The 23,715-nt window shown below is 43.5% G+C and overlaps 1 pseudogene; it reads right to left on the reverse strand.

The window, feature by feature from the left end:
* Window positions 1-16,391: 16,391 nt before the first annotated feature.
* LOC117037861 (uncharacterized) lies at window positions 16,392-23,496 on the reverse strand (annotated as a pseudogene).
* Between the last annotated feature and the right edge of the window lie 219 nt (window positions 23,497-23,715).

Consider the following 23,715-nt stretch of genomic DNA (forward strand, 5'->3'; position numbering starts at 1 on the left):
GCAATAGGAATATTTAGCACATTCTTTATGAAAGTCCACATGCATATCAATTATCCTAGCTACCCCTTTGATAATAATACAGTTGACCAGTTTTAAATGTTTCAATTTTTTAATTATCTAAGAAATATGAACACATTACTAAGATTTTGAAAAAAGAAGAAAATTCTTCCTAAGGCCTTGACCTGACCTAACTACTAATAACATTTATATAGCTTTCCAGCCGTTTAGATTTCCATATTTTACATACCTTACAGAGAAAATTGTCCTTGAATTGTTTTCACAAATCACTGAATCACCAGCATATATATTTTTACCCAACTATTGAGGCTGAGAAGTCCCAAGATCTGTAGACAGCAAGCAGGAGACCTAGGAGACCAACGTGTCGTTCCAGTCAGAAAGCTACAGGCTTGAGACTCAAGAAGGACCAATATTTCAGTCCAAACACCAATGTTCCACTCAGGCGATCAGGCAGGATGAGTGGAACATTTTCCTCAGCCTTTTTTTTTCTATTTAGGTCTTCAGTTGATTGCATAAGCCCCATTCACACTAGGCATGGCAAACTGTGTAACTCAGTCTACAATTCAAATATTAATTTCATCCAGAAACACCCTCTCAAACACACCCAGAATGATGCTGGACCACATTTGGGGCACCCCACGACCCAGTCAAGTGGACACATAAAATTAACCATCAAAAGCATTTTTCATGATAGATAGTCTTCGTGAGAATAATTTATGTAGCCATTTCAGATTACTATATTTTTTATTGTTTTCTATTTTTTCCTACTTACAAATAACACCATGGGGGACATGTTCATGATATGAATATTTCCCTATTTCAAACTATACCTTTGGAATAGCTCCCCCAGGTGTGTTTGTTTGAGAGTTGGGTGGTATGTTCAATTTCCTAGGGCGGCTGTAAGGGCATACCACCCACTGTCTGACTTAAAACAGAATTTATTATCTCACAGTTCTAGAGTCTAGAATCAAGATTTCAGTGGAATGGGTCTGAGGAAGAATCTTTTCCTTTCCTCTCTCCTCGCTTCTGGTAGTGGTTGGCAATTTTTGGCATTCCTTGGCTTATGGATACGTCACTGCAATCTGCGTCTCTGTATTCACATGGTGCTTTCTTTGTATCTTCCATGTCCTTTTTATAGGACAACAGTCATTGCATTTTGGGCCCACCCTACTCCAGTATGACCTTGTCTTAACTAGTTCCATCTTCAAAGACCCTGTTTCCAAATAAGATCACATTGACAGGTACCAGAGGTTAGGATTTCAACATGTCATTTTAGGGGGCAATGCAACCCATTGCAGGGTATCTGGCTATTCCTGATGGACACTGTCACATTGTATTATAAAAGGCCTGCATTTGAAATATGCCAGTAGGGGATGAGGTTTCTTTCATGTGTCTTGTATTCTTAAAATAGTTAGAGGCATACCTTGGAGATACTGTGGTTTTAGTTCCAGACCACCACAATGAAGTAAATATTGCAGTAAAGTGAATATCACAAAAATGACTTCATGTGAATTTTCTGGTTTCCCAGGGCATACAAAAGTTACATTTACACTCTAGTCTGTTAAGTGTGCCATGGTATTATGTTTGAAAAAACAATACACATACCTTAATTAAAAATACTTTATTGTTAAAAATGCTAACCATCAACTGAGCCCTCAGGGAGTCATAACCTTTTTTGCTGGTGGAGGGTCCTGCCTGGATGATGGTGGCTGCTGACAGATCAGGGTGATGGTTGCTGAAGATTGGGCAGGTCGCATCAATATCTTGAAATGAGACAACAAAGTTTGCCACATCGATTGACTCGTCCTTTCACAAATGATTTCTCTGTAGCAGATGATGAGTTCGATAGCATTTGGCCCACAGTAGAACTTTCCAAATTGGAGTCAGTCCTCAAAACCTGCCATTGCTTTGTCAATTAAGTTTATGTGATCTTACAACACCTTTGTTGTCATTTGAACAATCTTCACAGCGTATTCATTAGGAATAGATTCCATCTCAAGAAACCACTTTCTTTGCACATCTGTAAGAAGCAACTCCTCATCGGTTCAAATATGATCATGAGAATGCAGCAATTCAGTGACATCTTCAGGCCCCACTTCTAGTTCTACTTCTCTTGCTATTTCCACCACATCTGCAGTGACTTCCTCCAAAGTCATCCATGAGGGTTGGAAGCAATTTCTTCCAAAGTCCTGTGAATGCTGGTATTTTGACCTCTTCCCATGAATCATTAATGTTCTTCAGGGCATCTAGAATGGTGAATCTTTCTAAGAGGTTTTCAATTTGCTTTGCTCAGATCCATCAGAGGAATCACTGTCTATGGCAGCTATAGCCTTACTAACTGTGTTTCTTATGTTATAAGACTTGAAAGTCAAAATTACTCATCCATGGGCTGCAGAACAGATGTAGTACTGGCAGGCCTGAAAACAACATTAAACTCGTTGTCCAGCTCCGTCAGAGCTCTTTGGTGACCAGGTGCAGTGTCAACAAGCAGTTATATTTTGAAAGGAATCTTTTTTCTGAGCAATAAATCTCAACAGTGAACTTAAAATATTTGGTAAACCACATTGTGAGCAGATGTGCTGTCAGCCAGGCTTTGTAGCTCTATTTACAGAGCATAGGCAGAGTAATTTAGCATAATTCCCAAGGGCCCTAGGATTTTCAGAATGGTACAATGAGCATTGGCTTCAGCTTAAAGTCACCATCTACATTAGCTCCTAACAAGAGAGGCAGCCTGTCCTTTGAAACTTTGAAGCCAGGCATTGACTTCTCTCTAGCTATGAAAGTTCTAGATGGCATCTTCTTCCAACAGAAGGCTGTTTCATCTATATTGAATATCTGTGGTTTAATGTAGCCCCCTTCAATAATAATCTTAATACTTCTGGATGTCTTGCTACAGCTTCTCCATCTGCACTTGCTGCTTTGCCTTGTACTTCTATGTTATGGAGATGGCTTCTTTCCTTAAACCTCATGAACCAACCTCTGCCAGCTTCAGACTTTTCTTCTGCAGCTTCCTCATCTCTCTCAGCCTTCATAGAATTGAAGAGAGTTGGGGTCTTGCTCTGGATGAGGCTTTGAGTTAAGGGGATGTTGCGGCTGGTTTGCTGTTCTGTCCAGACAAGTAAAACTTTCTTCATATCAGAATAAGGCTGCTTTGCCTTCTATCATTCGTTCATGCACCACAGTAGCACTTTTAATTTCTTTCAAGAACTTTTCCTTTGCATTCACAAGTTAGCTAACTGTGGTGCATGAAGCCTAGCTTTCGGCCTGTCTCGGCTTTTGACACGCCTTCCTCACTAAGCTTAATCATTTCTAGCTTTTGATTTGAAGTGAAAGATGTGCTACTGACTCTTGCTTTCACTTAGAGGCCATTGTCAGATTATTAATTTCAATCACCATAACAAACGTAATAATAATGAAAAAGTTTGAAATATCACAAGAATTACCAAAATGTGACAGAGAGACACAAAGTAGCAAATGCTGTTGAAAAAACGGCACCGATAGACATGCTCAGTGCAGGGTTGCCACAGACCTTCAATGTGTCAAAAGTGCAGTATCTGCGGAGTGCAGTGGAGTGAAGGGCAAGAAAACCAGGTATGCCTGTGCCGCTTCCTGATGACTTGACTCTCTTATCAGGTTGTGATGACACCCTTTCTCTCAAGTAAGGCTCTTTGGCTGGGACCGGAACTGTTCAGAGTGTTCTTGTAGAGGGGAGATGGACAGGCTCACGTAGGCTCTTCATATTCAGAGTGCCTGGACAGCCAGCCGAAGGGCGTGGGGTTACTCTAGTCCTTACAGGTTGCAAGGAACGTGTGCAGGTTACCTCGGGGTAAGGGACTCTTACGAGGGGCATGCAGCAGATCGGGAGTACTGGGCACAGCAGTGTCATGACAGCTTGTACACCATTCTGAAAACTACTGCAGTTGTTCAGTCCAACCCCGAGAACAGGTCTGGGAAGCTCACTCAGCACAGTGCTTGCTCCAGTATCCGGCAAGTTTATTTTTCTCTCAGTAGCAGGTGGCGGCTGCTGTGCAGGAGACTAAGCTCCACCTAGTAGGCTGTTTCTTGTCTGCTTCCTGTTGCTCACAATTAACAGATCTTACTATCCTTACAGCTTCTATGTAGTCTTGGCTTCTCTACTATGGCTTCTGTTTCCCCACTGGGTGTCTCTTGGCTTCCACCCATGCTCTTGTTGCTGGTTCTGATGCTGAGTGTTCTGACTTCAAACTCCGCACGAGGGGGGTTCAGACTAGACTGGCCCATCCTCATCACTCTGAGCCCAGTACTGGGTAAAGCAGAGCTCTTGTGACAGGCCTCGTGGGTAAGGGCCAGTCTGTTGATGACTGTCTGACCTGCTGGCTGTCCGTGGTGCAATCAACTATGACCACAGTAATAAATGTGGCCTCTCTGGCTAAGAAGCCTCTCTCAGAACGGGTACCAGACACTCTGAGGCTTTCCTAAGGGTCACTGCAACTGGCAGGCATGTGGCATGGTCTTCCTGGAGAAGACTTCCTGGAAGAGATGACAATGGAATAGAGCCTTAGAGCATAATAGGAGTTGAATAAGGAGGGAAGAGCATCCCAGCAGAGGTTATAGACAGAGTAAGGGCATCGACACATGAAACACTGTGCTCCGTGCAGGAAACTACAAGTCATTCAGTGTTGCCAGAATATAAGTGTTGTGGCAAGACGGTGTAGTCTGTGTCGGAACCAATTTATGAAAACCCTATTTGCCAAGTTACAGAGCTTGGAGTTTTGGTAAAAGGAAGTCACTGAAACGTTTTAAGCGGGGAAATATAATAGCTTTTTTTAGTTTAAGTGCAAAATATAGGTCGAAAGGGAGCAGAACTAGCAGCATATTCGCTGGTTAGGAAGCTATTAAATATCGGTGCAAGAGACAGTGAGGGCAGTGGTGGTGCAGGTGGAGACCAGGGTGCAGATTTGAGTAAGGTCTGGAAGCTAACACTCGATAATTGAATTGACACAGAGAGTGCATATCAACAGTGAGTTCAGAATGAGTCCCAGGTTTCTGGCCTGGACAACCTAGGAGTGGTGTCCCTTTAACCTAAGTTGAAGGACTTAGGACAGGTTTTGGGGGAGGAGATGAGAGGTACTGAGTTAATTTTAGACGTTTTGAGTTTCAGGTACTCCGGCTACACACATTTGGATACATACCTCCAAGTTCAAATGTCATTTCTGCAAAGAAAGCTTCTCTGACCAGTTACAGGGTACAGGCCCATCTCATAACATGCTATACTTCTTTGTTGTGCTAACCACAGTACAGGGGCAGTAACCAGTTGTGTGGTTAACTGTTTAATGTAGTTGTCAGGAGGACAGGCTGTATTTCCCTGTCTGCGCAGCCGGCATCAGTAAGTGTCTATTGAACAAAGCCCAGGTACTTCTCAGTGACCTAAGTCTTAGTTACTGTTACCCGCACCTCACACACGCAGAGCTGGGCATCTGAGAAGAAAGTCCCCGTGTGTGGTCACACGCCGCAGGAGCGTACGGATGCAGGGTTTATCACATAAAATCAGGACGCCCAGGTAAAAACAACACATACTTCTTTGGTGTAAATGTGTCTCAAAAGTTGCATGGGATCTACTTACACATCCTGAGTGTGTGGCGTGTGACCCCAGCGTCCATACCCCCGATCTGCCACCAAGAGGAAACAGCACTACTCCACGGAGAGTCATCTTGGGGCCTGATCCTCCCCCTGAGCAGAGGGTTTGGTTCTGTTTCACTTTATGCGTTTTTTTTTTTTCCAATTCCTGCCTTGATGGAAAGTCAGTCAGTTTATCCTCAATGCAGACCAGCTATAACGGGTTCCAGAAGTTTTGTTAGCATCCGTCGGGGGCCTTCTGCAAACCCTGGGGTGACCCAACAGCACTGGGATGCTGTGTGATGTCACTCAGGGAAATGAGCCAGAGGACTCTCCCTGGGGGGACTGCTCCCCACCCACGTCTGTGGTGTTCCGAGCCACTCAGGAGCTGTGGCCCCTATCAGATGACTGTACGTCAAACATAGTGCTTTAGAGTTTGAGTTTCCTCACTGATGTTCTGAATTGTTCTGGAAACAAGATAACAGTGTGGTTCTAGCAATTTTCCTGAGCGCTCTGTAGGGCTGTCCTGTGTGGTTAATTTGATCTGCGGAGTTGCTGCGTTATGGGTAATTTTGAAACACGGGGTTTGCTTATCTGTGTGTCTTTTCTTGGTGACAACGTTTAGGCACTGGTTCAAGGGGTAGTACCAGCTTTTCTCGAAGGACCTACAAAGGCTCTCTCTCCTTCTTTTATATATGTAGATATCTAGGTAGGTAGGTATGTAGGTAGATATGTAGGTATGTGTGTATGTATGTAGGTAGGTAGGTAGGTGTGTATGTATGTAGGTAGGTAGGCAGGTATGTAGGCAGGTGTGTGTATGTACATGGAGAGACATGGAAGTGTTTACTAGGACATTAATAGTAATTATCTTCTCAATACTGGAATTTGGGAATCATTTTTACTTTTCCTTTATATCTTTTTATATATTTTTTTTAAATTTCTGACATAGCAGCATTGCCTTTATAATAACAATAACAACAAGACTACTCTCTTTAGGAGAGAAAAACAGTTCACCCATCCCCTACAGGCCTTGGGTTGTCTTCATATCTGAAACTCTTTGGTTTCTTCTTGCCCTTATGCACTTACAAAAGAAAAACAAGAGAAATAAGATAAAGAAAAAGGAGAGAATCTCCTAAAAGATTATTCAATAAAATGGCAAAAAAAAAAATCAAAGCAAACAACTCTTAAAAAAGGAAACTATAATATTGGTCAAATCTTCACAAAGAAACAGGTTTAAATTATAAGCCATGAAAACATGTAAGCTCAGGATTTGATAGACTCTTTTCAAGAGAAATTTGCAAGCAGCATTCCAGCTGTTGAGGTTTCCATGGGGTAAGGAACTCTGGGGCAGAGAGCACCTGTTAGAACCTCGAGGCTCAGGCTGGACACAGGTTACCGTGGACAAGACAAAGCGATCTTCATTAATCGTTCGGTTCCTGATGGCGGATTCTTACCCATCAGGATAGGCCCATTGCCCAGATGGATTTCTCCTCCCTGCAGCCCCCAAGCCTCTGCTACCATTTGTAAGGACTCCTGTCATGTAGTTCTTGGAATCTTTTTATCTACAGAACACCAATGGTATGCAGAAGCGTTCGAGCTTCCACTACATTCAGTGCGTGTGTCCCTAGCCCAGACTGGGGACAAAGGAGTCGGAGAGACAGTTACAAAACAATGTTTCTCTTGCTGTGCTTCTTCCTGCTTTGCAGAAATTCCTCCCAGCTAATTCTGAAAGGGCCAGTGGGAGGTCCCTTGTGTTTGCTCACTCACTGGGGCTCCCACACTCCCACGTAGCACTTTCCGTTCCTGCTCTCTTCCCGGGTCCTCTCCGTGTGACATCCTGAGGTTGCCAATGCTGTCAGGCCCTGTAGTCATCTCCACAAACTCCAGTCTGTCCAAAGCTGGAAAACTCTCTCCTGGTTCTCCTCCGGAAAGCACTGCCATGGGTTTCTTAAGGTGTACAGATGCTGTTAGTGAAAAGCTCCTTTAGTTTTTACCCACACTTTCCTGTTCCCCTTCCACCTTGCACACAGGCGTTGAATCTGTGGCTTTAGCCCGACAGACAGTCTGAGCAGTGAGCGCTGTCTCCCTCCCCAAGCCCCATCTTGGTCCTCGTTCTTGGACCAGACTTGAGGATGTGGACTCTCGTGTATGTTTGGATGAGCGTTCTCTTCCCAGAAGACTTGGAAGTCCTTTAGGCAAAGAAGCCCATTGTGTGCCTCCCTGCTGGCCTTCTGGGCACGCTCAGACATGTCTGAATTCCAAGATGAATGTGGCGTAAGGTACCAAACCACTCCGCTTTCCATGACTTTAGATTCGGGGTTCCACGTATAACAAAGTGCCCCAGGAGACGAAGGGTGAAACAGAATCGTGACATGGCCTGACCGGAAGACCTCTTCAAGAGCCCTCGGTGTGCATGGCTTGTTGCTGGACAGGAGGGACTTAATTGGCATAGATGCCAAGCAGCCTCCTAGAAGAAAAGGACGTGGTGGAAGTCTTCAGTTCCGTTTATTCGAACCTTTTCTGATGGATGCGGATGGTTGTGAGCGAGACTTCCCTGCAGCAGTGCGAAAGGCTGACAGGGCCCAGAGGAGAGCGGTGGCACGGGGAGGCCTGAGGAGCCTGGTCTGCTGGGGGCGGAGGGGGAGGGGCCTGGGGCTGAGGCTGGAGGGCCTCCCCAGCAAGCGGCTCTGGCCTGGTGCTCAGCCTGCGAATGTGTGGCCTGGCTGCTGTCTCCCGAAAGCCTAATGGGGCAGTGCCCCGGCCTGGGCATGGTCTGGGGCCGCAAGAACCTGTTCACTGGGAGATAATGTCCTTTGGCCTGTGTGGGACCCATGGCAGCGACCAAAGCGAGAGTGTCTTCATCTGGTGCTTAGTACTAAGATGGGCTGAGTCGCATCTGGCTTTCCTGACAATCCATGTGGGTTGGGGACTGAGGGAGTGAGAGGGGATTGAGACACTGGACTTGTTGAGGCTAAACCAGTCAACTGCTAACATGAGAGCACTGTGACTGCTTTTGAGCCTTTAAACTGCTAAAGCCAGCCATTTGGGTTACATGAACAGAAGAAAAAGAGCTCACTCACCTTTTGTTAGAGTTAAGGTGATTGTCCACTGTAATTTAGGGCTCAAATGAGGCTGCCGATTTATACTTTTAACTTTAATTTCCAAAATAGTCCATGACTCTAGGTTGTAAAAGTAGAAGTTACTATGACTGTTTGTCCTCCCCTGATCTATTTAGTAAGCTGGACCCGAGCACATAGGTATTGGAATTAATCCAGATGCCCCTTCTCTGGCTGGTGCCACTCCCCAGTTCTTGCCCTGTGATTCCTGGTTCTTTGATTTGAGTCCGTCTCCGGACCTCAGCTCTCCCAGTCTGCCCAGCCCTCCTGGGCTGACGGTCTTTTCTGGGCTAGATTTTCTAGGTGGGCAGGGATTTTCTCTTTGTCCAGCCAGGCCTTTGGCAGATGCCCACTTCCTCCTGCCCTCAGCTCCCCACTCGTGAGCTGCCTCCTTGCTAGTGGGAGGGAAACCCCGGGAAACAGAGGCCAGGATTCATTCCAACAAGAGGCCATGTGTCTCTTTCACACTCTGCTGCTTCACCTGTGAAATGTGGGGACTCAATTAGATGGTCCTACTGTGCCTAATGAATTAAGAAACAAACATTGTTTTCTGCTGGTGGTGTTTGTAATAACTTTGATATGCACATACAAAAACAAAAACAAAGAAACGAAAAAACAAACAAGCATTTCCTTCCAATTAAATGTGAATTTCTGCCCTGGAGTATACATAGTACATTCACAGCTCTCAGTTTTTGACAGGATCATAGTGATGAGGACTTTGTAAAAAGATAAACCCTGGAAAACTTCAACAAATTACAAACCATTGTGTGAAACATTGGTACGTATTTCCCCTTTCGAAGAGGGAAAGATGGAAGTTGATTAGAGAGTTGATATAACGGAAAAATACATGCTGAAATCCTGGCATTAATTTTACCTTAAAAATCTGGAGTTTTTATTCACATCAACTTGGTAATCTAAGCAAAAACAATGGAGAAATTTGCCCAAGACTTGGTCTTCCCACCTTTATTCAAATTACTGTCTTTATTACTTTCCACATCTTAACAAGGGAAAAACTGAAAGGAAGGGAGGTGTGTGCACCTCAGTCTGCACTCATACCTTCCATCACTGAAAATGAGAATGAGCAAGCAATTTGTTTTTCCACATTCAGAAGTTATAGTTTTTAAAAGCTCAAGTTTTAATGGCATTAAAGCAATTTAAAAAAAGGATTAAAAGCAATCAACAAAGGGGAGGAAACTCACTGTGGCGGAAATGAAATTCCTTCTGAAATCACAAACCGGAGAAAACATGGTCTGATGGTTGGCTCGAGCATATCAGGAATCCCCTGCCAATTCTCAAAAAGAATCTCTTTTCCCTGTAACAGATCTTTTTAGTCACACAACATGTGTCTCATGCTCACAGTCAAGAAGAGATTTTTATAATCAAATTCTTAAGAGACTTGTTAAGTTAGGACTGCTTGTATTTTCCTTTGAGGTTGTTTTCACAAGAATTGTCAAACTGCAAAAACTTTCTAAGATTTCAAACCTGAAAAGATTGTGTTTAATTTTTTTTTTTTTTTTTTTTTTTTAAGGAGGGTGGTTAGTAGACAGGTCTGCTTTTTATCTGTAGTAAAATCACGATGAGTAAACTGAAAGGAAGATTGGGTTGGGGTTTATGCAAACACAGTTTCTTCCTCTCTACCTTTCTGCCCTGCTTTGCCTGCAGAGAGATTTACCATTGCATTTGTGTATTGCACCCCTTCAATCTCAGAGCACTGCTAGGCAGTCCTGGGCAATTCTAGCATTTCACGTATAAAGTCTTCAATTAAATGAACAAGGTCAACATTTCTTAGGATTAGCCAGTACAAGGCAGAGTCTCTAAACTGAAAAAATGGAACAAGACTCACTATTCATTCAACTTCACATGAACAGGAGTCATGTGGCCATAACTATGGAGAAATATTTATTTGGTGCCCATTTATGTCTAAAACTGAACTGAGTAAAACGTGCAGGGATTCCAGAGGCAGAATCCTGCCCCTCAAGGGCACAGTTGATGACAATTAGTGAAGGTACTGACAACTACCTCTTAGCAGGTACTTATGACTGCATTTTATTCTCATTTCATCCCTACAGCCACTCTAATAATTAGATATTATTATAACTTTTATGAACAAGGTAACTGAAGTGAAGAAACATTAAGCTGGCTCTGGGTGGTGAACACACAATGCAGTACATAGATGATGTATTATAGAAACGTAGATTTGAAACCTATATAATTGTATTAACCAATGTCACCCCAATACATTTAATTTTTTAAAATCCCCCATTACAAAAATTTTCCAACCATCAGTATGACAGCGCTTATGCCCCTACACTTTTGCCAATACTGGATATTGGTGTAGTTATCTTTTTAATGTTTGCCAGTGTGACGGGTGAAAATTGTATTTTGTTATTTTGATTGGAATTTCTTTCATTGTTATTAAGTTACAGCATCTTTTCATATGTTTGACCACTTGTATTTTACTTCTGTGAATTCCTAGTTCTCTCTTCTTTTTGAATTGGGAGTATAGTCATTTTCTTATTGATTTTGATGACTTTCTTTTATGTTAGGGATAGTTTGGCATTCGTCTCCTTACATATTACAAATGGTGTTTCCTCATTTGTCTTTCGATTTCTCATTTTCTCCCCTTCCTTCTTTTCTTCTACCCCTCCCTTTCCTTCTCTCTGCTATATAGATGTTTTTGATTTTTATGTCAAAAAGTTTTTATGGCCTTTGAACTTCATATATTTATTAGAAAGGCCTTTCAAGTACCAATGTTTTCTTCTAGTACTTTATTTTTTTCTCACTCAATTATTTGATCTATTTCAAGACTTGAATTCATTCAAATTTAGCGAGGTATACAAATTTTCATGTAAAATCATTTGCTTTAAAAATGTCTGCTTTTAAATATATATATATGTGTGTGTGTGTGTGTGTATATATATATATATATTTTTTTTTTTTTTTTTTAATTTATTTTTAAATGTGTGAGCCAAATAAAACAAACCTGGTGGCCAGATTCGGCCATGGACTGCCAGTTTGTAACGTCTAGTTACAAAGATTCCACATAAGAAATTAAATAAGACCAGACTGTTTCTGTTGTACTGCTGCTGGATAAAAGGAGTACCAGGCAGTGCTATTCAACAGGGAAAGTGTATGACTATTAGGTTGGCGCAAAAGTAATTGTGGTTTAAAAGGTTAAAAATAATTGCAAAAACCACAATTACTTTTGCAGTAACCTAATACCTGTTGAGGGTAATAACCTTCTAGCTCTATCTCCTGAGGAAAATCACTTAACCTCTCAGTTTTCTCATCTGTAAAATGGATACAGTAACAGGTTTCAGGCAGCATTAATTATATTTTGGCCTTGTAAGGGGTCTGGCACATGGCATACGTGATTAAGTGGTAGTTATTATGAGAGGTTTTAGTGAATTACAGATATGGTCTGTACTAGTCCTGTAGCCATCTTCACAGCATGTCCTAAGCTTGTTTCAAAAAGAACTGACTGCAGTAGAGATTCCATTAAAATCAAGTAGTGCCAATGGGTCCCCAGTTTGTGTGATTCAGTGGTGATGCACTCTGTAGGAGATCTGCAGAAGGCATTAGATGGTCTGTATGCACAGGAAGGCTCCAATTTGATTTGGAAAGTTAGATTTTCATTCAGCAAACAAATGGAAACACAAATAAGGATGCTATAATTAAGTACCAACTTAATATAGATGAGGTATATTTTAGCTCAAGAAAATGAAGTTGTAAGGGGGATGGAACTGATGGCCTTGAAAACGCACAGGATTTGTTTGTGTGGAGAAAAGGGCATTTCAGGTGTGGTAAAGGGCGTGAACAGAGACACAGACATGTGTGTCATTGTACTTCACTGCAGATCTTGGTGGAGTGGAGAGTGGGTGTGAGTGGGGACAGAGAGGAAGGGACGTGGCCCGGGCAGGGTTGTGGGAACATGCAGGGCTGCACATTGAAGCGCGACAGAGGGTGACAGTTGTGGGCTGAGTACTTTGGGGGCTGCGGTACAGGAGCGCATGGCTGCAGAGTCGGATAATAAGGCCGAACAGTGACCTGGAGGTACCGGCATTTACACGGAAGCTGAAACTGTGACCATGGATGAGGTTGTGTAATTAATAATAGCTAGCATGTGTTATCACTGATATTATAATAATGTGACACTCACATGAAACATAGTTTCAAGAATTTTTGTCCCATCATTTAAGCCTATCTTACCACTTAAAATTGCAACCGGAATACACTTGGTGCTATTCTCATTTTACAGATGAAAACATTGAGGTGTAGAGAGGGTAAGAGACTTGCTCGGAAGAGATGCCCCCAACAACACTAAAGGTCTTTTCCAGAAAAGCCACTCGTGAAATCAATCCAGAGGCCGCATTTCAAAGGACAGATGCCAAGTTCTCACCCTATTTCAAATGCACCTTAGGTTACAGGTCAATAGGTAAGATGAGGATGGGGTCACAATGTCTCGGTGACATTGTACCTTCACTGTGTGCTGATATCCAACCTTTCAGAGGATTAGAAATTAGTGAAACAGCAAGGCTCACAGAGCAGAGGAAAGACTTTCTCTGGTGAGAAACTCTTCATTTTTGACTCATGGATTTTCTCGGCTCATTGAGTCATGATTGTTTAATGCTGCCAGGGTCTTGAATAATTCCCTCTTTCCTTTTTTGACTATTAGGTACTTTCTCTCACTTCTCCTTTTCGGTTTTGGGGATTTTTCAGATTTTAATTTGTGAGTAAGCCACAGGGGGAGAGAGAATCATTGACTTTTATGACTTTAACATTTAGGTAAACCAAGTCACAGAATATTTGTAATCAAGAATCTTGTCCAAGACCACCATCAGTTTCTGTTCGCAATAGGATTAAAATGTCTTCTCCTTCTTCTTTGGGTCTTTATTTCATGGGCACAGTTTAAGCCTCAGCTTCTTGCATTTTGTGCTGATTTCCTTCCTGAGAACCACTACATCCATCTTTTATTTCTAAAGGCCCTAAAAGCAAAGCAGGTCATTCTCCGGATACCCTAGGCCAGTTAAATGGCCATGGGGTAAGAAGTGGGAAGACAGAAGTTCTGACAGATAATTTGTCCTGAAGCTTACCTCCTCAAAAGGCAGTTATGGGAAAGTTCTTTTAGCCAATGAGCAGAAATCTGTTTTTCTAGACTATTGACCCACCAATCCAAGGCTAAACCAACTAGTGTTTGATAATGTGACCCCAGAATGCGCCTGGGATCCACTGTTCTGCTCCAAGGAGTATAGCTGCAGTGATGAGATTCTCTCTCTCTTCATTCATGTGTTCAGAATAGATAGTGCCAAATGTTTCAAATCTGGAATATGAACAGCCACTTCCTGCCAGTTCAATAGAAAGTCTGCTACGTATTGTTTTCTGGGTATTTTTTTTAAGATAACAAAAAAGTCCATTTATTTGATGTGCCTATGGTTAGCGTGAAAATACCGCTTTTTAGTTTGTAAAAATTCATCAATACATGCATTTTTTGGGGAGATGATATATCAGCAAACTATTGTTAGCACCTCCATAGTATATCTTAGATTTGTCAACTTGTGTTCAGCCCCAGTGCAGCCACCCGGGTCCAAGCCACTCACTGTCCTCTCTTGCCTGGACCACTGCAATGGCCTCCTAGCTTGGTCTCTAGCAGCCAAAATACTTTTAAATCCAGAGCCACTTCTGAGTTCTATCCTGCCGAGAGCCTCCCGTGACCTAGCAGACCCCACAGGAACCTACCTCTCCACTCTTGTCTTGTCTTGCTCTTGCTCCCGCCCTCTGGCCTCCGTTTTGTTTTAAAACCAAACCAAAGTCTCCCTCCCTAAGGCTGGTGCACAGTTGGCTTCCTCTTCCTGGAAGACCGCCCTCTCACTTGGTATGGCGGTCTCTTTCGCCTCTTTAGATCTCAGCTTGTGTCGGCATCACAGGAAACCAGGACGCCTTCCCTCACTCACCACCCTAGCTAAGTGGGCCCATCATTTTTACTCCATTTCTTTGTCCTGTTTGTTTCTTTTCTAGCAATTCCATTAATTTGTTATTTGTTTGTTTCCTTTTTATTATTTGTTTTTTCTTTCTAGAAACACTGAATTCTCTTTGATAGCAAAGGCCATCTCTGTTCACTACCATATATACACCTGGCCCCTGGTACCATGCTAGGAACACAGTGTGTTCTGCTACGTGCTGATTTCTATGTGTTCCAAAGAGCAACTGCAACACATTTTTGCTAGTCATTTGTTTTTTGTTTTTTGTTTTGATAATAATAGACTAGTTTGAATCTGATTGTTGTCAGCCAGCTTGACTTGAGGAAGACAACCAAGACTGATTGGAGCTCTAGGTACCTCAGACTCGCCTGCGTGCGCTTGAGATTGGTCTCCAGGCTAAAGTGTTCACGTGCCCTCGTTAATCGACAGATACTTCCACATTCAGTTTCCAAAGGACTGTGGCAAACTCACGCGTGTTCAGAAGAAGACAAGATTAGGAAGGGTCTGGAAAGCATGAAGTTGTAGAAGAGGCTGCACAGAGAAGGGGGAACAGAAGGCAAGAATTTGAATGTCAGCTGGAGATAGAACTATAAAAAAAATAGAATGTGAACTTCAAAGGGCTGTTACAGTCAAGACGTACTGGATTCATTCTAAACTGTTTCAGAAGGACAACTAAGGTCAGGAAAACATTTCAGATCGTCATAAAGAAAAACTTGCACAGTTGTCCAAAAATAAAGATAAACCTCCTTGTAAAGAACTAAGCTTTTTGTCAGGCAAAATGTTCAGGCAAGACCAGTAACACCTTCAAATATAGTAGAGCAAAAATTCTTACACATAGTGACTTGTACAAAATAGTCAGCTCACGTTGGCAAATAATTGTATCTATGTGAAGTGATGAATATGTAAAGTAGCTTGATGTGGTAATCATTTCACAATGATGCATGTGAAAACGTCACGTTCACCTGAAATACTCATAGACATGATTTTTATTTGTCAATTACAACTTTATTGAAGCTGGAGAAAAATTCATGCTTGGTAAATAACTGAGTGTATTACTGTAGGAGGTTAGACCAAGTAGCCACAGGAGCCAAGAAGAATTCCGGTGCTCTCTGATTTGTCTAATGTCCACTCTGTACCATGTGGGTCATACAGAGGGAAGTCTATGCCTTAAAAGTAGCCAAAAAGATAAAGGAAATGCGTGAAACAATGAGAAACGGTAATAATTGTTGTGACGGAGGATTTTAGAGAAGGTAAAGACGCCTGAGCTGGGTAGTTTTCTTAGGGGAAGTGTATGAGTTGGTCCTTTAAGGATCAAGGAGAACAGAATAAAGAAAATACGGCATTTTCGAGAATGAGTACAAAAGTCCAGAGATAAAATTGAGCACGACTGACATAAGAAACAGTGAGCAGATGAGCTGGTCAGAGTAATGTGTCCCCCTGGGGGAGGAAGAATGAGGCAGCAGGCGCATAGGTGCCAGACTGGGGGTGGAAGCTTTGTGAATTATTGGGGGGGACGATGTAGGAACGGTCACCTGGTACAGGCACAGTGGACAAGACAGCTGTGCTCTTCAAACTGGGGTGTCCAGACATTCACACACCTAAATGTTCACTGAGCATTCATTTTACTTGAAGACTGGAGGGAGAAAGATATTTACTTGTAGGTAATGGAAGACATTATTTTATATCAAACAAATATGGTAAAACTTAAGACTTCAGTGAGGTGACACTGCTGGTTCACAATGGCCTTAACGTTTTGCAACAGGCGCTGCTCGCTCTCGGGGTTCTTAGTGGCAGGAGGTCCTGGGGTGGAGAAGTGATCATCCTGCAGGAAAGGTCAAAGGGCAGAAAACAGAATCAATATGGACAACTAATAAGCGCTTGGCACTGTGCTGAGCCCCGGGGAGAGGTGAGGACCCTGCTGCCTTCTAGCAGCTGCTCATGTGCTGGGGGCCAGGCAGACACATCAGCAGACTGGTGCAGACGCTTATGGGATGAAACAAAGAGCAGCCCAAGAGCTCTGTGCTGGGAGGCCCGAGAATGAAGCAGCTGCTACCAGAAAAGGTAGACATGGGGTCCGGTGCCCGGAGCGCTGGCTGTTACTGAACGCCTGTGTGTGGTAACTGAGAACTCATCCTGGGAAGGAGACAGCACGTGGAAAAAGACAGCCACCCACGCAGAAAGCCTGTTGTTTGCACCCACACTGTCTGATCTCGCTCTGCAGCTCTCCCACCTCGCTGTGTGCATGAGCTCGTTTCCATCGATGGTTCTGAGACCCAAGTTCTGGCAGTTTCCAGTTTTTAACTCAGCCTGCCTATTGAGAATAAAACCAATTGAAAACTCCAGAATAACCTTTTCAGTAAAGAACCCAGAATCTTGTAGCTCTTGATAAGAATTAGAATGAAGAGCTAACCTACAGAAATGGAATACACCTTACTGAGGTTGGCACTTGAACTGTACATGTAGCTTTTCAGTTTTCTCAAAGAAATAATTGTAGCAAATTCAAAATACTGTCTCTACCTTTCTTATAGAGCACTGGTTTCTATTCATAGAATTGAATCAAATCAAATTAAATCTAATCGAATTGAATACCAGTGGCATACGGATAAATGAAATCATTTGTTATTAATGATGGTTTTCAAATAATAATCACAGGTAATCATAGCTATAACTACTAGCTACCATTTACTGAATGTTTCGTTTTTGCTCAGCGGTTCTCACTCGTGGTGTAAGAGATGAATTCATTTGTCATACAACCAACTTTAGTGGATATCATTATTATCCGTGTTTTATGGATGAGATAAATGAAGCAGGAGAGGTAGCACAGTTAGAAAGTGGCAGAAGCTTGGTAGTTTAAGAACTCCAGAGCTAAAAGGCTTAAACACTGTATTTCACTCTCTAACTACTGGTGATCATTACAGATGACTTATGTATTTTTAAATGGTCGCCCATATGCGATTCTCTCAGGAGACGGTCCCTTGAGTAGGAGAGAGACGGGAGAATGAATGGGTTACATCAAGAACAGCAGGAGTTGCAACCTTCTCGGGTGAGCCCTGGGGTCTGTGATGTCAGGTCTATTACCTGGATGTGCACCTCAGTAGAAAAACTGGCCTCAGGCTTCTGCCACACAAAATGATTTGAGAGTCTGTTAAATTCTACTCCCTGCAACATTTGAGACAACTCAGGGAGCAACTCTTTGTGTGTATTGCCAGTAAACAGTGGCGTGTGACACATTTGTGAGAAAATGTATCCCAGAGGGTCTCAGAAAACATGGGCCACCTTTATAAGGGCATTTCAGGGTAGGAGCAGGTCACACACAGCAGTTAGCCCTCAGGATTCCTCAGACCCGGCTCATGCACCTCCCAGTTTGCTCGCCCCACCGGCCCCTGGGTTCTCGCTGCGTGGTCAGCGGACTTCCCTGGACTCCATGACGGTCGCCTCAGTGTCTGACTCCACCTGCTACCACCGCCCCCTCAGGGTGAACGCTGGGCTCCAGGATGGTGCCTGTTGGGAACCCAGATGAGATCTGACCAGACCTGCAGGGGCTCTGGCCCCGCCCATCACCGGGGCTCAGAGGAAGCACCTCACCCTAAGGCCTGGTGTCCGGCTCCTCCAGTAGCTGCCCAGACAAGCAGGGGCGTGCTCCCAGGAAGGGCAGGACTGTTCACGGGCCACATGGCAGGCAAGCGTGGACCATTGAGGCTGGGAGATGGAAAGGGGTCGGCTGATAGTTCCTCTCCTTGATGGACTGTTTCAAAGCGCTGTGCTTCCAAAGAGCCCTTTTGAAATACATCCAGTGCGACTGGGCAGTCGTCTCCGTTTTCTTGTAACTGGCCGGCTTGCTAATGCAGCCACTGGCATTTGCTTTCCCTCCTTCCTATCTCGTGTTCTGGTCCCCTCACTCTTGCTGCTCCGTGATTGTACTTCCTGAGAGAGCCTTCACACTTAAACTTGGCCTCAGGCTCTGTTTTCTGGGGGACTTAGGCCAAGTCAAACTAATTGACTATCTAAATGGCTATTGATCTTCTGCACACATGTGCCCTCAGACAATCCCTCTCCTAAGAAACTTTCGACTCTTGACATTCTATTACTTGTTTCTTTCTTCTATATAAGCCATTCCCAAAGTGAGGCTGTACAGGAGTTATGAAGATATGACAAAAATTTTTAAGACAGCTGGGTAACAAATGAAGTTTGGGAAACAAGCCTTTAGAAGTCTGTTAGGAAATCAAATAGAAGTAGTAAAAGTGGACATCCTTGCCTTGTTTCGGATCTTAGGGAGAAGGTAGTCTTTTACCATTAAGTGTGATGTCTTTTATCAACATGAGGATGTCCTCATCTGTTCCTAGTTTTTATTATGAATGGGTGTTGAATTTTGTCACATGTTTCTTCTGTATCTTTTGAGATGATCGTACAATTTATTCCTTTATTAATATGGTGACTTACATTAATTAATTTTTTGAATGTTCAGCCAACCTTGCTTTCATAGGATAAACCTCACCGGGTCATGATGTGCTATCATTTTTATATATTGTGGAATTTGACTTGTTAATATTTTGTTCAGGGTTTTTGCATTTTTGTTCATGAGAGATGTTTATAATTTTTCTTTTCTTATGATGTTTGTCTGATTTTGGTATCAGAGTAATGCTGGTCTTGTAAAATGAGTTTGGAAGTGTTCCCTGCTCCTCGATTTTCTGAAACAGAGTCTATTAAATGTTTAATAGAATTCTCTATTTGAAGAAATTGGGCCTGAAATTTTCTTTACAGGAAGGTTTATAATTATGAATTCAACTTCTTTAGTAATTATAGGACTATTCAGTTTTCTATTTCTTCTTGCAAGGATTTTAGTAATTTGTGTCTTTCAAGGAATTTGCCCATTTAATCTGGTTGTCAAATTTTTTGACATAAAGTTGTTTATAACATTTCTTAACCACCCTTTTAACCTGCGTTGGTGTCTCTTTTTTCATTCCTGAATTTGGTGATTTGAATTTTCTCTTTTTTGTCTTAATCATTATAGCTACAGGTTTATGAATTTTACTGATTTTTTTAAAGAATCAACTCTTGGTTTCATTGATTTTGTCTATAGTTTGTGCATGTTGTATGTGGTTGATTTCTGCTCATATATTTAGTACTCCCTTCCTTGTATTTACTAGCGAGTGAGGAAATAGTTTTCAAAAGAGAGACTAGTAGATTCAGGACAGTCTGTATCTAATACAACTTGGTCTTTCATGATAACAGATGGTACAATAAACTGAGAAATTACTTTCTGATTATTTAAGAAACTAGTGTTCTGATCACTTTAAGGGCTGTATGAATGCTGTTTTTAGTTTTTCCCAGCTTTATTGGAATATAATTAACATATAACATTGTGTAAGTTTACAGTGTACAGCGTGATGATTTATAGACATGTAGTGAAATGATCACTATTAGATGGTAGCACGTCCATCATGTCATATAGTTACCTTGTGTGTGTGTGTGTGTGTGTGTGTGTGTGTGTGGTGAGAACATGTAGGATCTAGTCTCTTAGCAGCTTTCAAGTATAAATACAATATTGTTAACTATAGTCACCTTAGACTAACTGTTTTAAAAGTTTAGCAAATGAGAAACATTAGTGTGGGAGAAAGGTATGCTTGGGCAATAAGCTACTGGTGAAAATTAGCTCTCTAAATAAACTTAAAAAATTATTTATAAATGTGTGGGTTTGGGGTGAAAAATAAACAGTATTCCCCCTAAAAGTTCTGTGTCTATTACAGGAAATATCCTAGGCCATTTTCTCTGTTATTGCTAATTTTTAGAATAATTTGACTAAATCCACTTACTCGAGTATCTTTTGGATATCCAGCTTGCTTCCTCTTTCCACTCTTCTCCTCACAATCATCCCTTTCCAATAGGAGAAATCGGAATTTACTAGAAATCGCAGCAGGGCTAAACGGGAGATCTCCCACATTTGTCCTGTGGAATGTTAGAAAACGTGGAGAGGAATGTTTGTCAAAGGGAGATGTTGGTGTCAGGCTGTTTGGCTTCAAAGCCTAGCTCTAGCTGACTGGTCTCGGGCGAGGCATTACCCTCTTGGTGCTTCAGCTTCCTCAACTGTAAAATGGAAACGATATTGCTCACCTCTGGTTAATTGTGAGTTCATGTCCATAAAGTGCTCAATAAGGTGACCGTAGGCAACTCAGCAGGAGGCCGTAGGTGCCAGCTGGGAGAGGGACAGCAGTGTGGCAGGAGCAGAAACCATGGCATTCGGGCACAACTTCACGTGACAGACTTGTGCCTTCGGGGCTGCTCAGCCCCCGTCACATATCCCACATCCATGTGATGATGGAGTGCTGCCGTACACGCCCAACTGTATGTTTTGGTGGGTCAGGGAGAGCCCAGTTTGTGAGACAGCTCAGGTCACGTGGTAACTTGGTGACCCATGGTTAAGCATTCAGTCTCTACTCACGCCCAGTAGCAGGAAAGGAGCTGCTTCTCAGAGGGGGTGTAGTTACCCACAGAGGCTGACAGGGCTTTGCTCCACAGTCCTAAGGGCTGAATCAGCATCTCCTAAGGGGTGAATCTGCCCCGACACTTCAGGCCCCATAGGAGCTGCTGGGGCACGTGGCCCAAAGGGCAGAGCAGCTCGCACAGCAGCCTGGACCTTGTTCTGGGCCCCACTCGAAACTAGCAGCTTTTTGGGTCACCCAGTGAATGGGCCAGAGTAACACACCCAGATGAGGGACATGGTACCTCCAAAATCCAAAGAAGCCCACTAAATGTTGTGCTCCTTTTTCAATGGTAGGAGGAGCCAGATGCAACAAGTTAACCTTCACCTGAGAAGGTGTATCTCACCATGGCCCTCATCCCTGGACCCCTAGTAATTTCACTCAGGTAGAAGGCCTCTGAAGTTCTGTCAGATTTATTTCCCACCCTCTGACACACAAATGTCTTACCAGTCAGTCTAGAGTAGTTGCTACTTCTTGCTGTCTAGGTTTCATCAGCGTAATGTCATCTGTGTAAAGGAACAGCATGCTGTCTTGTGGAAGGGAAAGATCGTCAAGATCCCCGTGAACTAAACTGACGTAGGGCTGAAGAGTATACGCCTGAGGTTGGGCAGTGAAGGTACATTGCTGGTGGTCCTTATTGACGGGGCGGGAAGAAAAGGCATTTCTCAGATCAACAGCTGCATACCGGAAACCAGAGGATGTGTTAACTTGCCCAAGCAGTGAAACCACATCTGGTACAGAACCTTCAGTGGGAGTCTCCTCCTGGTTACGCTACAATATCCATGGTTCTCCTCTGAGAGCCGTGTGTCTTCTGGAGGCCAGATAGACTTGTCAGATGGGGGCGTGGGAGGAGTCCCCACCCCTGCATCTCTCAGTCCTTGACGGCACTAATCTCTGCAGTCCCCCAGCAGCGCAGTGCTGCTCCTGGTTTGCTACTTTCCTAGGTAGAGGCAGCTCTGGTGGCTTCCACTTGGCCTTTGCCACAATACTAGCCCTCACGCCGCAGGTCAAAGAACTGATGTGGGTGTATCTGTGCCAACTATGCGTTCTAGAACTGGAGAAATAACCACAGGATGAGTTCAGGGACCCAGTGGGCCCACTGTCAGACTGACTTGAGCTAAGACTCCACTGATCACCTGACCTCTGTAAGCTCCTGCTCTGCCTGGTGGCCAACAGGGATGTCTTGGGTCTCCTGGACCTTGTGACTCAGAGCCAGTGCACAGTACTCCCCAACAGGTTGGTTAGGTTCTTTTGCCCAGTGTGCAGGTACTCTGGGAGAAGGTTTACATCACTTTGGGGAAGGCTGGAAAAAGATGGACAGGGTAAGTTCTTGGCAGTGCACCAGGGTCCTTCCTGTGGGCACCCAGTGTCCCCTTCATTCAACAAATTCTGGGCAAGTAAACTGGCTCAAGTCTATGAATCGATTGAGGGTCTGTGATTCTCCATATTTTAAACTCAGGTTAGAATTTATGCCCTTGACCTGGAACTTTTTGTTTATACAGATCAGGTAAGAATTTGGTAGGCCTGATTTGGTAGGCACACTTTCAGGAATAACATGGTCAGCCAGCCAGTGCCGTAGATCTGAATGAGTCAGACTCTTGTTACTGATGCTTTGACTCTGCTGTCTATTCCAGAAACCACACCCCCTTTGTCTTCAGTGCTGCCCTTGGCCCCTGCCTCCCTGGGATCCAGTTACCCCATTGCGTTTAGTTTTCCCACTGTAAGGTCTGGGCTACAGAGAAGAGCAATCAAAGCGCTCTTCAGGGATCCTGGGGGCTCCCCTCACAAATTTGTTTCTCACAGCGTTGGTAAAGGACCTGTCCATTAGACTGTCCCAGTGTGGGTGAGGAGGTCGTAAATGACAAGTCCACCCTCACATTCCAGTCTCTCTGAGCCATTGAATCCCTTCCTCTACGTTAAACCAAGGCAGGTCTAGTATTTCCAACTTGCTCACTATGGGCTACTTTTTGGTCCACGCTTTAGCCAACCAACCGACCGACCAAATTGTCAGAACCCCTTCTGCCTCCAAGAGCTGCAACATTAAACGCAGAATCTCTGCTTGGGGAGCCCACGTCAGTGAGTCCCCTGATTCAACGTTCTGCTCCTTCCACCCTTGTCCCACACTCATGATATCCATCCCTACACACGTGCCCTGGATTTCTGTTTGTATAAATTATACAACTCAAGTAGTTCTTTTACAGTGGAGCATGTCTCCTCAGGGGCCTTACCTTTAGGGGCTTGCTGGGACATGGGTGCAGTTATAGATCGAGAAGCAATGATGGGTGTGGGGGTGGTTCTGAGAATCAGCATCGTCTTGTATGCAGCTGCCTCCAAGGGCGGCCATTACAGTTTTCTCAGGCAATATAGGGTTAATCCCCGCAGAGGGGGCAGAGGGGCTGCTTCCATGGGAAGCAGGTTTGCCTCTTCCCCTGACTCAGATTCATCAGAATTTAGGGACTCAATGTCCCTGGCTTCACCAGGGTCTCCCCACACGTCTCTTTTCCAACTTTCAGGATCCTCCTTCTCCCT

Source organism: Rhinolophus ferrumequinum, chromosome 18 (genome assembly GCF_004115265.2).
Source record: "Rhinolophus ferrumequinum isolate MPI-CBG mRhiFer1 chromosome 18, mRhiFer1_v1.p, whole genome shotgun sequence".
In the NCBI taxonomy this organism is placed as follows: domain Eukaryota; kingdom Metazoa; phylum Chordata; class Mammalia; order Chiroptera; family Rhinolophidae; genus Rhinolophus; species Rhinolophus ferrumequinum.